At 40.3% G+C, this 12,051-nt stretch overlaps 1 pseudogene; it reads left to right on the forward strand.

The window, feature by feature from the left end:
- Positions 1 to 3,900: 3,900 nt before the first annotated feature.
- On the forward strand, positions 3,901 to 5,381 carry LOC137498950 (uncharacterized; annotated as a pseudogene).
- Positions 5,382 to 12,051: the final 6,670 nt, after the last annotated feature.

Genomic DNA, 12,051 nt, shown 5'->3' on the forward strand with positions numbered 1-12,051 from the left:
GTGAGGGTGTCGAATAGACTCCCAGGGCAAAAATTATGCCCTTTTACTAATCTGTTTCCTAGGAGTACCCGATGAGTCGGAAAATCTCAGTTCACTACACAGGCGGCGGAAGAATCTATCTGACTTGGAGGTAAATGTTTCCTCCAAGCCAGAGGAGAAACCCCTCTTCACTGCTAATTTGGAATAAAATGAATGTATAATTTAATAAAAGTGAAGAGGAAGAAGGTTTTCTTAAGAAACGGTTCTTTTCAGAATTGAATTTTGAGTTATTTAGTGAATATGGGGGTGCTATAATTTGGTATAGACCTAAATTGTAATTCTAGACTACTACTACTACTACTACTAAGTGAGCCTCTGCCTTAAGTGTGTACATTGCTCATTCAAAACAGCGCATCAGAGTAGGTATCGAATAGCTGGAATACTATGATGAACCAGTCTGTTTCGTACCGGCAGTATCAGAAAATGTATGAACCAGAGGAATGGCATGCTATAGAAGAAAGTTTTCTAACTTCTTAGTTATTTCCGGTCAATATTTAGTCAGGCTGTTATACTGTGTACGCAGCAATAATCCCATCTATTTGAGTTGAGCGGCAGCATAAGAGACAGACAACATCACAACAAACAATGGTCAATGTAATATTATTGTTGATTAATGTTATGCGCTTTCAGTATTGTAGGCCTTCACATTTCGTTTTCTTCGGACTCTGAAATACCACTCTTATCATAGTCGGTACGGTAAAACTGAATACACCATAAATGATAGGAAACTGTATTCTCTATAACTTTTGTTATGTAGTACTTTTCGAAAAGACATTATTTAAAAATTAAATTTTAGGCGACGTCCCCTAAACTACAATTTTTTCCAGGGTGAATAAAATGGGTTATAACTTAAACTGTAGTTTCTTATTCCACGACTCTGTATAAAGACTTTCATGAAATTCTGTTAACCCATTTTCTCGTGGCTCGGCGTTGATATGGACTTACAACAAAAATACAAATTCATGAATATCTGTGTTTTCAAAGCCAGTATGGTAACAATGTATGACATAAATGATCGGAAATTTAATTCTATGTGACTTCCGTTATGTAGTATTTGTCGATAGGACCACTAATAATATAAATATTTGAGAATTAAGTTTTACGCCATTCCCTAAAGTACCATTTCACTCAGCGTGAGTCAAATTATGTATAGCCTAGATTGTAGTGAATCATCCCTCGACCACATACCGATTTTCATTAAATTCTCTTCAGTCGTTTTCTAGTGATGCGTGTACATACATACATACATACATGCATACATACATACATACATACATACATACATACAGAAATTACGGAAAAGTAAAAATTGCATTTCCTTGTTACTACGGACATAACCGATACAGAAATACCATTCTTTTCAAATTCTGACCAATGTACAGAAAAAACTCTTATTTTATATATATAGATGTTGCTGATTTAGGTGGTTTAGAAATAGATTTTCTCAGGACCTTCCGTCCAGACCACAAATGCATCGTCAACATACCTCCGCTTGTTTCTTGTAAAGATTAGATATGTAATATTATTTATTTCTCAACGTAAATATAATATTAGGATAGTTTAGATATTATAATATTAGACTGATTAAAACATTAAAAAGCACGTGTAAACATTTGCCACTGTAATTGGGATTAGAAATCATGTAGTGCGCAGTAAATAAATAAATAAATATCATAGGTATGACGGGTACCGAAGCAATAGCCTCCTCCTCAAAATGCTCCATAAATAAATTAGCTACAACGGGCGAAAGTGGACTTCCCATAGCCACTCCGTCCGTCAGTTCGTAAAAATTCCCACCTCACAAGAAATAGCTGGAAGCCATGCAATGGTAAAATAGATTAGTAATGTCCTCAGGGAACAGGTGTTCAAAGAGAGATGTGACCGAGTCAATTGGCACTTTAGTGAACAAGGACTCCACATCGAAACTCACCAAAAGTGCATTAGGTTGAAGGGTTATGATTGACAGCTTGTTGACGAAATACCGAGAGTCCCTGATGTATGATTCAGTACTTCCTATGTGTGGCTGAAGCAATTTGCTTACGTATTTAGCCAAAGCATACGTAGGAGAACCTACCGCACTAACAATAGGTCTGAGAGGAACATCTCTTTTATGGATCTTAGGCAGTCCATATAATCTAGGTGGCACTGCATCCCCCGGGGACAGATGTATAGCCTCCTCTTTTGGAATTGAAGATAGACTTAAGAGCTTCACGGTGGTGTTGAACATACAAGTGGTGGTGTCACGTGAGCTCACTCTCTAAACAGGCTCGGACAATATAGCCGACAGCTGACAGCTATCTTAAACAATGACTTTTTGAAACTCAGACGTTATAAATTTCAAAAAAGTCACTGCTTATTTTTTTTCCTAGTGCTTTTAAGTCGCACAGACACAGATAGGTATTATGGCGACGATGGGTTAGGAAAGGCCTAGGAGTTGGAAGGAAGCGGCCGTGACCTTAATTAAGGTACAGCCTGGTGTGAAAATGGGAAACCACGGAAAACCAACTACAGGGCTGCCGACAGTGGGATTCGAACCCACTATCCCCCGGACGCAAGCTCACAGTCGCGCGCCTCTAACCGCGCGGCCAACTCGGCCGGTAGTTATTGTTTAACAAGCCTTTCTCCTGGACAGGAGAGATTTTCTTCTGATGATGCAGAGCACAGTTCTCTGCGAAACGTAAACAATTTAACCTTATTTTCTTGACACGGCGTAAGCCCAAAAGCCTATACAGTGTCACTGAAAATTATCTTCGGGGCTGCCGACAATAGAGTTCGAGCCCACTATCTCCCGAATGCAAGCTCACAAATGCGCGCCCCTAACTGCACAGCCAACTCCCTCGGTTTATCTGTCTCATTTTTACTCTAAATAAAATAATTAAATTAGTTGAACGAGAATAGCCTACGTTTCACATTTTATTGCTGATATACTGAAATACACGTAGTATTCTCTGACAATTAAATGAATATCGGTAAATAAATAGTAAGTAAATTAGGCTACAACCAACGACATTAAAAATAAAGACTGCTAATCTAATGGCCATCTTTGAATCTACTTGAACCACTGGCAGCCATGACACTTGAAGGCAAAACATAATATGCTTATTTCGTCTGAATCTGCCATAGAAAGGATCTGGAGAAGTTGTGTGATGGAGTACGGTCTTTGAGAAGGCGTGCAAGGTTTAACTAACTAACTAACTAACTAACTAACTAACTAACTAACTAACTAACTAACTAACTAACTAACTAACTAATTAAATAAATAAATAAATAAATAAATAAATAAATAAATAAATAAATAAAAGTTGGCTATGAATTCAGAAGAATGAAGTCAAACGAGGGTTGACCGAGAGAGGTCCGATAGATATATTAAAGCGGTGAAAGCTGGTAGAATATCGTATGTGGAAAGTATCCTATAGGTGGGCCGCTACAAGGTTGCACTTGACAGTTATAGTTCATGTTGGCATTACTACAAAATATAATTGAAGAACGTCACCCGTCAATCAGAACGACCAATCCATTACTTTTTATTTCAGATACAGTTAATTGATTTTATACATATTAGCTCGTATTTAATTCCGTAGAGTGCGTATAACCTTTTATATACTTACAAAAACATGAGCATTTAAAAAAAATTGTAATGTTTAAGCGAGCTGCAAAATAAAGATGAACTATTTTCATTTGGTTGTTGTTGGCAATATGGCTAGTATAGTGGTGCCATCTATAACTACCTTGACTTCCGCATTGAAGTGTTGCCGCTTGTCTGTCGTTGCTAGCACGTGGTCAGGTGTGCTTCGCGCGTTGATGAAAATGGTGTTTTTTTGTGAGATAACTATGATTTTTTTTTGTAACTAGTGCAGTGCGATGTCACGGAAACGACAATATTATGAATCGCGAAGTGATAATCCTTTGCGCCGAGGAGTGCCCCTTAATAGTCAGGCATGTGAATTAGTGCGGAGAACTCGCGAGTTTTACGAGAGGGAGAGGGAATTCGTACGTTTGCATGGTCGTTCCTCTGTTCCTGCAAATCAAGTCGTGGAACGTACAAGTCAAACATTAGGGCTTTCAAAGCGCACTGTGGTTCAGAAAGGTGTTCTCCTCCAGGAACTGAAGGAAAAATGGACTGGGGAACCTAGCAGTGGCGGAAACAGGGCTGAGAGTGGGGACTTGTTTCTTAGCACGCCAGGAAAGAAACGATTTAAGCCATCTCCTGTTACAGGAATTGATTCTTTCCAGGCTGATGCAATACGTAGACACGTGTACGATTATTACAGCAGGAAGGAATAGCCTGTGGTGGCAAAATTAATAGTCTCCCTTAAACAGAAAAATCTTTTCTCCGGGGGTAAAACTTCCTTAAAATCGGTATTGCGAGCCTTAGGTTTCAGATACAAAAAACTGAACGGAAGAAAACTGTTGCTTGAAAAGTCGCACATCGTGATGGGTAGGAATATTTTTTAAAATAAACTTGTCGGTAAGGATCTCCACGAGGTAATATGGTTGGATGAGACGTGGGTGAATGCTGGGGAGTGCATTGATAAATCTTGGACTGATGACAGTCCTAAAAGCTCCGGTAATCAACCGACTGGGAAGGGCGCCAGATTAATAATAGCGCACGCGGGTTCACCCAGTGGTTTTGTGGAAGGTGGTCTTCTAATGTTCCGATCGAAAAAACCGGTGATTATCACGAAGATATGGACCATGTTCGCTTTTTAGATTGGTTTAAGAAGCTTCTGCAACAGCTCAAAGGCCCTTCCGTAATTGTTATGGACAATGCACCTTACCACTCGGTAATAATGGACAAGACCCCTACTTCGAGCGCCCGTAAAGAATTGTTAGTGGAATGGCTGCAGGCAAGAAATATCCCAGCGCATATGGGTATGACTAAATTAGCCTTATATGAACTGGTGAAACAAAACAAACCGGTTTCACCGACGTACGTAGTTGATGAGGTAGCGAAGGAACAAGGACACGAGGTTGTTAGGTTGCCGCCGTACCACTGTCACTTCAACCCTATTGAATTGGTATGGAGTGATGTGAAACGCTACGTTCGCACAAATAACAAATCCTTCACAATTACTGAAGTGGAAAGACTGTTCCGAGAAGGTATTGCTCTAGTGGATGCGGCTTCTTGGAGGAAGAAAGTTAGCCATGTCGCAACATTAATTAACTCGGCGATGGCCATAGATGGCATCATCAGTGACTGTCAGGAGTTGATGATCTGCCAGGACGATGACGACGACGACGACGATGATGATGATGACGACAACAACAACAACAGCAACAACAACGAAGGCGACGGTAGTGATGGCAGTGATCTGGAGGGTATAGAACCTCTACCAATGTAAACAAGGTAAGAAGAATAACTTTTCTGAATCTTCGTAAATTTAATAGATTTTACTCGAAATATTTTGTGTTAGCACCGGTGTATATTATCGTAACATTTATTGGTGTATTTAAAGTGAGTTTCTTGTCTGCCGATTTCTTACGCATTCTCTAACATTGGGATAATAAGAACTTCGTAGTAGATTTATCTCGTATCATTTTGTGTGATATATTTCATTGTAAACTTAATCGGTGTCTTGAAAGTGCGATTGTTGTCGGCCGATTTCATTTGTATCGTGTATCGTCGCGATGGCATTAAAAACATTTCTCTCATGTTTCTAAAATCTTACGTGTCGTGCAATCAGCTGTTGCTATGGCGGCAACATCGCTTCGTGCGCCACTGCAGTGTGACCAACATTTTGCGTAGCTGTCATGTGCAACCTTACGCCGGCCCACCTATACACTCAGTCAGGGGCCCGCTGGTCTCAAAGTTAGAATCTGGGATTACCCCGCTTAGTGACCTCTTACGGCAGGCAGATGATGCCGAGCAGATATTCTACCCCGCAACCAAAGGACGTATGTGCTGCTTGTTGCACAGCAGTTCTCAGAAGGCATCCATAAGTAGCATAATGCATAAAACCTAACAAACTAGACCAAGAAGCAAATATTAAAAAATATACCAGAATGACACTGAAGGTATGTCATTTAAAGGGAGTGGTATCTTACTCTACGCGTGTGAAATCCGCAATGAAGTGCTGTACGTATAACATGTCTTTCTGTAGTGAAGGACTTTATTGTTAGTGTATGATGTCGAATTATCCAATCCTCCAACATACGTAATTTTTGTTTTATCAATCAAAAAATCACTACTGATATGCATTCAGGGCAGTTGCCCACGTGGCAGATTCCGTATCTGTTGATTTTCTAGCCTTTCCTTAAATGATTTCAAAGAAATTGGAAATTTATTGAACATTTCCCTTGGTAAGTTATTCCAATCCCTAACTCCCCTTCCCATAAACGAATACTTGCCCCAATTTGTCCTCTTGAATTCCAACTTTATGTTGATATTGTGATCTTTCCTACTCTTAAGGATGCCACTCAAACTTATTCGTCTACTAATATCATTCCACGCCATCTCTCCGCTGACAGCTCGGAACATACCACTTAGTCGAGCAGTTCGTCTTCTTTCTCCCAGTTCTTCCCAGCCCAAACCTCTTAACATTTTTGTAACTCTACTCTTTTGTCGGAAATCACCCAGAACAAATCGAGCAGCTTTTCTTTGGTTTTTTTCCAGTTCTTGAATCAAGTAATCCTGGTGAGGGTCCCATACACTGGAACCATACTCTAGTTGGGGTCTTACCAGAGACTTATATGCCCTCTCCTTTACATCCTTACTACAACCCCTAAACACCCTCATAACCATGTCCAGAGATCTGTACCCTTTATTTGCAATCCCATTTATGTGATTACCCCAATGAAGATCTTTCCTTATATTAACACCTAGATACTTACAATGATCCCCAAAAGGAACTTTCACCCCATCAACGCAGTAATTAACACTGGGAGGACGTTTCCCATTTGTGAAACTCACAACCTGACTTTTAACACCGTTTATTAACGTACCATTGCCTGCTGTCCATTTAACAACATTATCGAGGTCATTTTGCATTTGCTCACAATCTTGTAACTTATTTATTACTCTGTACAGAATAACTTCATCCGCAAAAAGCCTTACCTCTGATTCCACTTCTTTACTCATATCATTTATATGTACAAGAAAACATAAAGGTCCGATAATACTGCCTTGAGGAACTCCTCTCTTAATTATTACAGGGTCAGATAAACCTTAGACTACTTTAATTTTCTGAGATCTATTTTCTAGAAATATAGCAACCCATTCAATCACTATTTTGTCCATTCCAATTGCACTTATTTTTGCCAGTAGTCTCCCATGATCCACCCTATCAAATGCTTTCGATAGGTCAATCGCGATACAGTCCATTTGACCTCCAGAATCCAAGATATCTGCTATATCTTACTAGAATCCTACAAGTTAAGCTTAAGTGGAATAACCTTTCCTAAAATCGAACTGCCTTCTATCTAACCAGCTATTAATTTCGCAACCATGTCTAATGTAGTCAGAAAGAATGCCTTCCCAAAGCTTACATACAATGCATGTCAAACTCACTGGCCTGTAATTTTCAGCTTTTGGTCTGTCACCTTTTCCTTTATAAACAATGGCTACTATAGCAACTCTCCATTCATTTCGTATAGCTCCTTCAACCAAACAATAATCAAATAAATAGTTTAGATATGGTACTACTTCCCACCCCATTGTCTTTAGTATATCCCCAGAAATCTTTTCAATTCCAGCCATTTTTCTAGTTTTCAACTTTTGTATCTTATTGTAAATGTCATTGTTATCATATGTAAATTTTAATACTTCTTTATCATTAGTCTCCTCCTCCTCTATCTGGACATTATCCTTGTAACCAATAATCTTTACATACTCCTGACTAAATAGTTCTGCCTTTTGAAGATCCTCACATGCACACTCCCCTTATTCATTAATTATTCCTGGAATGTCCTTCTTGGAACCTGTTTCTGCCTTGAAGTACCTATACACACCCTTCCATTTTTCACTAAAATTTGTATGACTGCCAATTTTGCTTGCCATCATGTTATCCTTAGCTGCCTTCTTTGCTAGATTCAATTTCCTAGCAAGTTCCTTCAATTTCTCATTTCTTCCACCGCCATTTCCTATTCTATTTCTTTCCAATCTGCGCCTCTCTCTTAGTCTCTCTATTTCTCTATTATAATAAGGTGGGTCTTTACCATTCCTTTCCACCTTTAAAGGTACAAACCTGTTTTCACATTGAATATTGAATTTTCACGACCGCATTGTAATCGAAACCGACTTTCAACCTATTAGGTCGTGTTACGTACGTTTTAGTGTACGTGTTGAAGAGATGTTAAGTACAGAACAACCGGCGCGAAATCGGGAGGTTGTGGGTTCGGATCCCACTGGTGTCCGGTTGGCCATTTTTGTTCTGTACTTAACATCTCTTCAACACGTACTAAATGTACGTAACACGACCTAATATGTTGAAAGTCCGTTTTGATTACTGTTTTCGCATTTCTCAACAATTGCTTTAAACCCATCCCAGAGCCTGTTTACATTTTTATTGACCGTTTTCCACCGATCATAGTTACTTTTAAAAACTTCCTCATGCCTGCTTTATCACCCATATAACCCCCCCCCCCCCCATGGCACTACAGCCCTTGAAGGGCCTTGGCCTACCAAGCGACCGCTGCTCAGCCCGAAGGGCTGCAGATTACGAGGTGTCGTGTGGTCAGCACGACGAATCCTCTCGGCCGTTATTCTTGGCTTCCTAGACCGGGTTATCAGCCATATGGTACTGCCTAATAGTCCTACTTTCAAGACTTTACTTTCTATCACATTTACTTTTTAACTACGACAAAAACAGTTTTTTAACCATGTAAATCCCTACAGTATTCACTGCGCTTATTTGATTATAACGTTAAAGCAACATTAGGAGTGTTTGAAAATGTCGTGTTTATTCTTAAATAAAACTTTAATTTGCAATGAGATATAATCTCATCAACTCATTGAACTGATAATACGGCTAACTATCAAGGCCAAGAAGTGGCAGCCACCATGACAGTTACAGGCAAACGTAAGTTCACAGTGCTTCAACCAGGGGTGCTGCAACGAGTATGTTTAGCAGTCTATATCTTTCATGCACTGCCTGCTCGATCTGCATCCAATGGCTGATTATACTGCCTGCTCATTACAACATTTTAACATGGCACTAAATGAAACAGTGTGTTTACAAATATCCACGGTAGACGGCAGCACCAAATGGCTCCAGTCTGTCGGAATGAAATAGCGGAAAATGGCTAGCATGGCACTTCTTTTCAGTGTAAAAGGTGTATTATACAACATTGTATTTGTTGGCGGATTGCTTCTCCGAAATATTATGAGTATGGGCAGAGATCAAAATGAATACAGTCACTTTCACCGTAGTATATTAGATAAGTACCATCCGGAAGCGATGACGTTTGGAGCAGGTATTTCAGCGCTAATAAAGGAAAGATTGCAAGCAGAAGGCACTAATTTGAATAATCTGAAGAAAGTTTGCTCTCTTATTTGCGACGAAATGACAATTAAAGAGCGGCTGCTCTATAATAAAGAACAGGACAGATTCTATGGATTTGTCAAAGCAGATGGAATCTGTAGAGAATAAATTGGAATAAACCATCAACTCGCCAACGAATTGCTGTGCTTTGTAATTCATGGATTGACGAAAATTTTACGATTCCGCTTGCCTACTTCATGGTGAAGGCATTACATGGAAATGAATTTTCATCCTGGTTCAGCAGGTTTTGAAGGCTGGATTCTATGGTATTCGTCTTGTGGCAAACAAGCATAGAACACAAATACTCCATTGTTCCAAAAATTTGTTGACGGAGAATGAATTCATGTGTGGTTCATCCATGCAACTCCATGCGACGGTATCTGCCAATATGTTGAAGAGATACAAGAAGCGTCCAAAGCTCCGAATAAAAGAAAAGACTTGCCAAAGAACCACATCAAGCTATTATGATCGCTGTCCGACTCCCTGGCTGAATGGTCGTCCTTGAAGTCTTTGGTTCAGAGGGTTCCGGGTTCGATTTCCGTCCGGGTAAGGGATTTTAACCGCGTCTGATTAATTCTCCTGGCTCGGGGAATAGGTGTTTGTGTCTGTCTCAACACTCTTCTCTTCAAATACAGACAAAACACCACACTACCAATCATAACAGAAACACGTAATAGTTACTAAGTCCCTCCACATTGGGTTGGCGTCAGGAATGGCACTCGGACGAAAAACAGGAGAAAATCCGCATATGGGTGACACAGTTCGTACCCGCAAATGCACAGGTGTAGGAAAAGCGGTGGAAGAAGATTACCTACTTCCTCTTTCATTGTTCATCTTCTACAGAATGATATGTTTTAATGTGCTGACACAGGCCTTTCAGGAGATCCATTTCAAGCCTTGTTTAGGGCTATTAAGAATGGAAGAGGTAGTATTGGCATGACTTACTCACGGGCTGTTCAAAATTCCGTAAAGAGAATTCTGAAATCCGGTATTTTAATGTCCACATATGGTGCTAGCGTTATGCATAAGCAAATAAAACAATCTTCTGCCTCAATATCTTCTTCCAGATTTGACTAAACAGAATCAGTGGTATTTGACTTACTGGAAGATGTTCGAGAGCCCCATGAATCAGTGTGTGTGATACTTTGGTACCGTAACAGGTTCTCAGGCAATAGTGTGTGTGCTATTTTGGCGCTGTAATCGAAGAATAAACTGAATGGAGTGCGTGCTTGAATAATGTTTACATCTCAGTTAATGCATCCCTACTGGAGAACTTGATCAGTCACTCGGATACGCCTGCGGTATCCCCAGCCGCGGTGTACTGGCCTAATTACGGGGCTATATGAATTTGTCGAGCTTGCTCTACCGTACTGCAAGAACTCTTCGAGTCATTTAAAGTGTGTTAGTAACAATAATCACCAGGAACTTGCGTCACAAATTGTGGTGGCCAAAATTATGAAACCTTCGCTCAGTAATGTAGGAAAGTATAATACAGACGATGTTTCCGGGTTTTCTTGTCCGTCGAAACCGCCTTCTCGAGAAGCCCTGAAGCTATAAATCTCTTTATAAGTAAAACTCTTTCCTTTTTCTACTTTATTTTCAGAGTTTGAACTTAGCTTATGTGCTTGTCTACCTGTACTCCCATGATAACTAGGGCCGTTTGGTGCTGCCATCTAGCGGCAGATTCTTCGCAAGTCGTGTTTCACGTTTGAGTATGGAATGAACAGGCAGTATAAGCAGCCATCGGGTGCATATCGAGCAAGCAGTCCTTTCATGTCGTTGGCTACAACTTATTCAAGCGGGCTTTTTTTAACGCCACCTAGAGACAATCGCGTGATGAGTGAATCGAGCACAGCCGTCTCTATCCTCTTACACTGCTTGCTCTATGCATCGGCCTCTACTATATTCATATGAGAGGGCGATGCTCTATACCATTAGTTTAAGCACGGCCGACTTGATGCGTCGCTCCAGCCGTTTTCTACTCTCTATCTAGCTCCTTTAACAGGAAGGCGAGAATACCAATATGTATTCAAGTCGCCGTAAGAGTGCAGTCATAGACGCACACTCTTCACTGTCAGTATGGGTGTTGCATTGTGTTTTTGATGCATATTGTAACAGGAAATGCCCGTACTTTATGCTTGAAGAGCATGAGAAGGTACGCAGGGTGTGTGCGGCACATTAAATTGAAGTAGTACAAATAGTGAGAGGATTTGCTTTGAATGAAAAATTGTCATGTGGCTGGCGATGTCCCGCGTTGCTCTGCTACTGCTCTCGTCCTCACCATTGATCAGCTCTCGGCACCATGGAACCACGTCCACTCCAACGAGGGAAACTAGAAGTTCTAGACATTCTTGAAGTTTTTGAAGATCTTGGAGGTCTGGAAGTTTGGTTCGCCAAGATCACTCACTTCGAAGGACAGCGCGAACACACGCATTTGAGCCCTTGTACATATTGGACGTATTAGTCTGAGGTGTAATTTCTGAACTCACTTTACTCATTCCCATGAAAGGGTAAAAAAATAAATGCAAAGATG

The sequence above is a fragment of the Anabrus simplex genome, chromosome 3 (genome assembly GCF_040414725.1).
Source record: "Anabrus simplex isolate iqAnaSimp1 chromosome 3, ASM4041472v1, whole genome shotgun sequence".
NCBI lineage: Eukaryota > Metazoa > Arthropoda > Insecta > Orthoptera > Tettigoniidae > Anabrus > Anabrus simplex.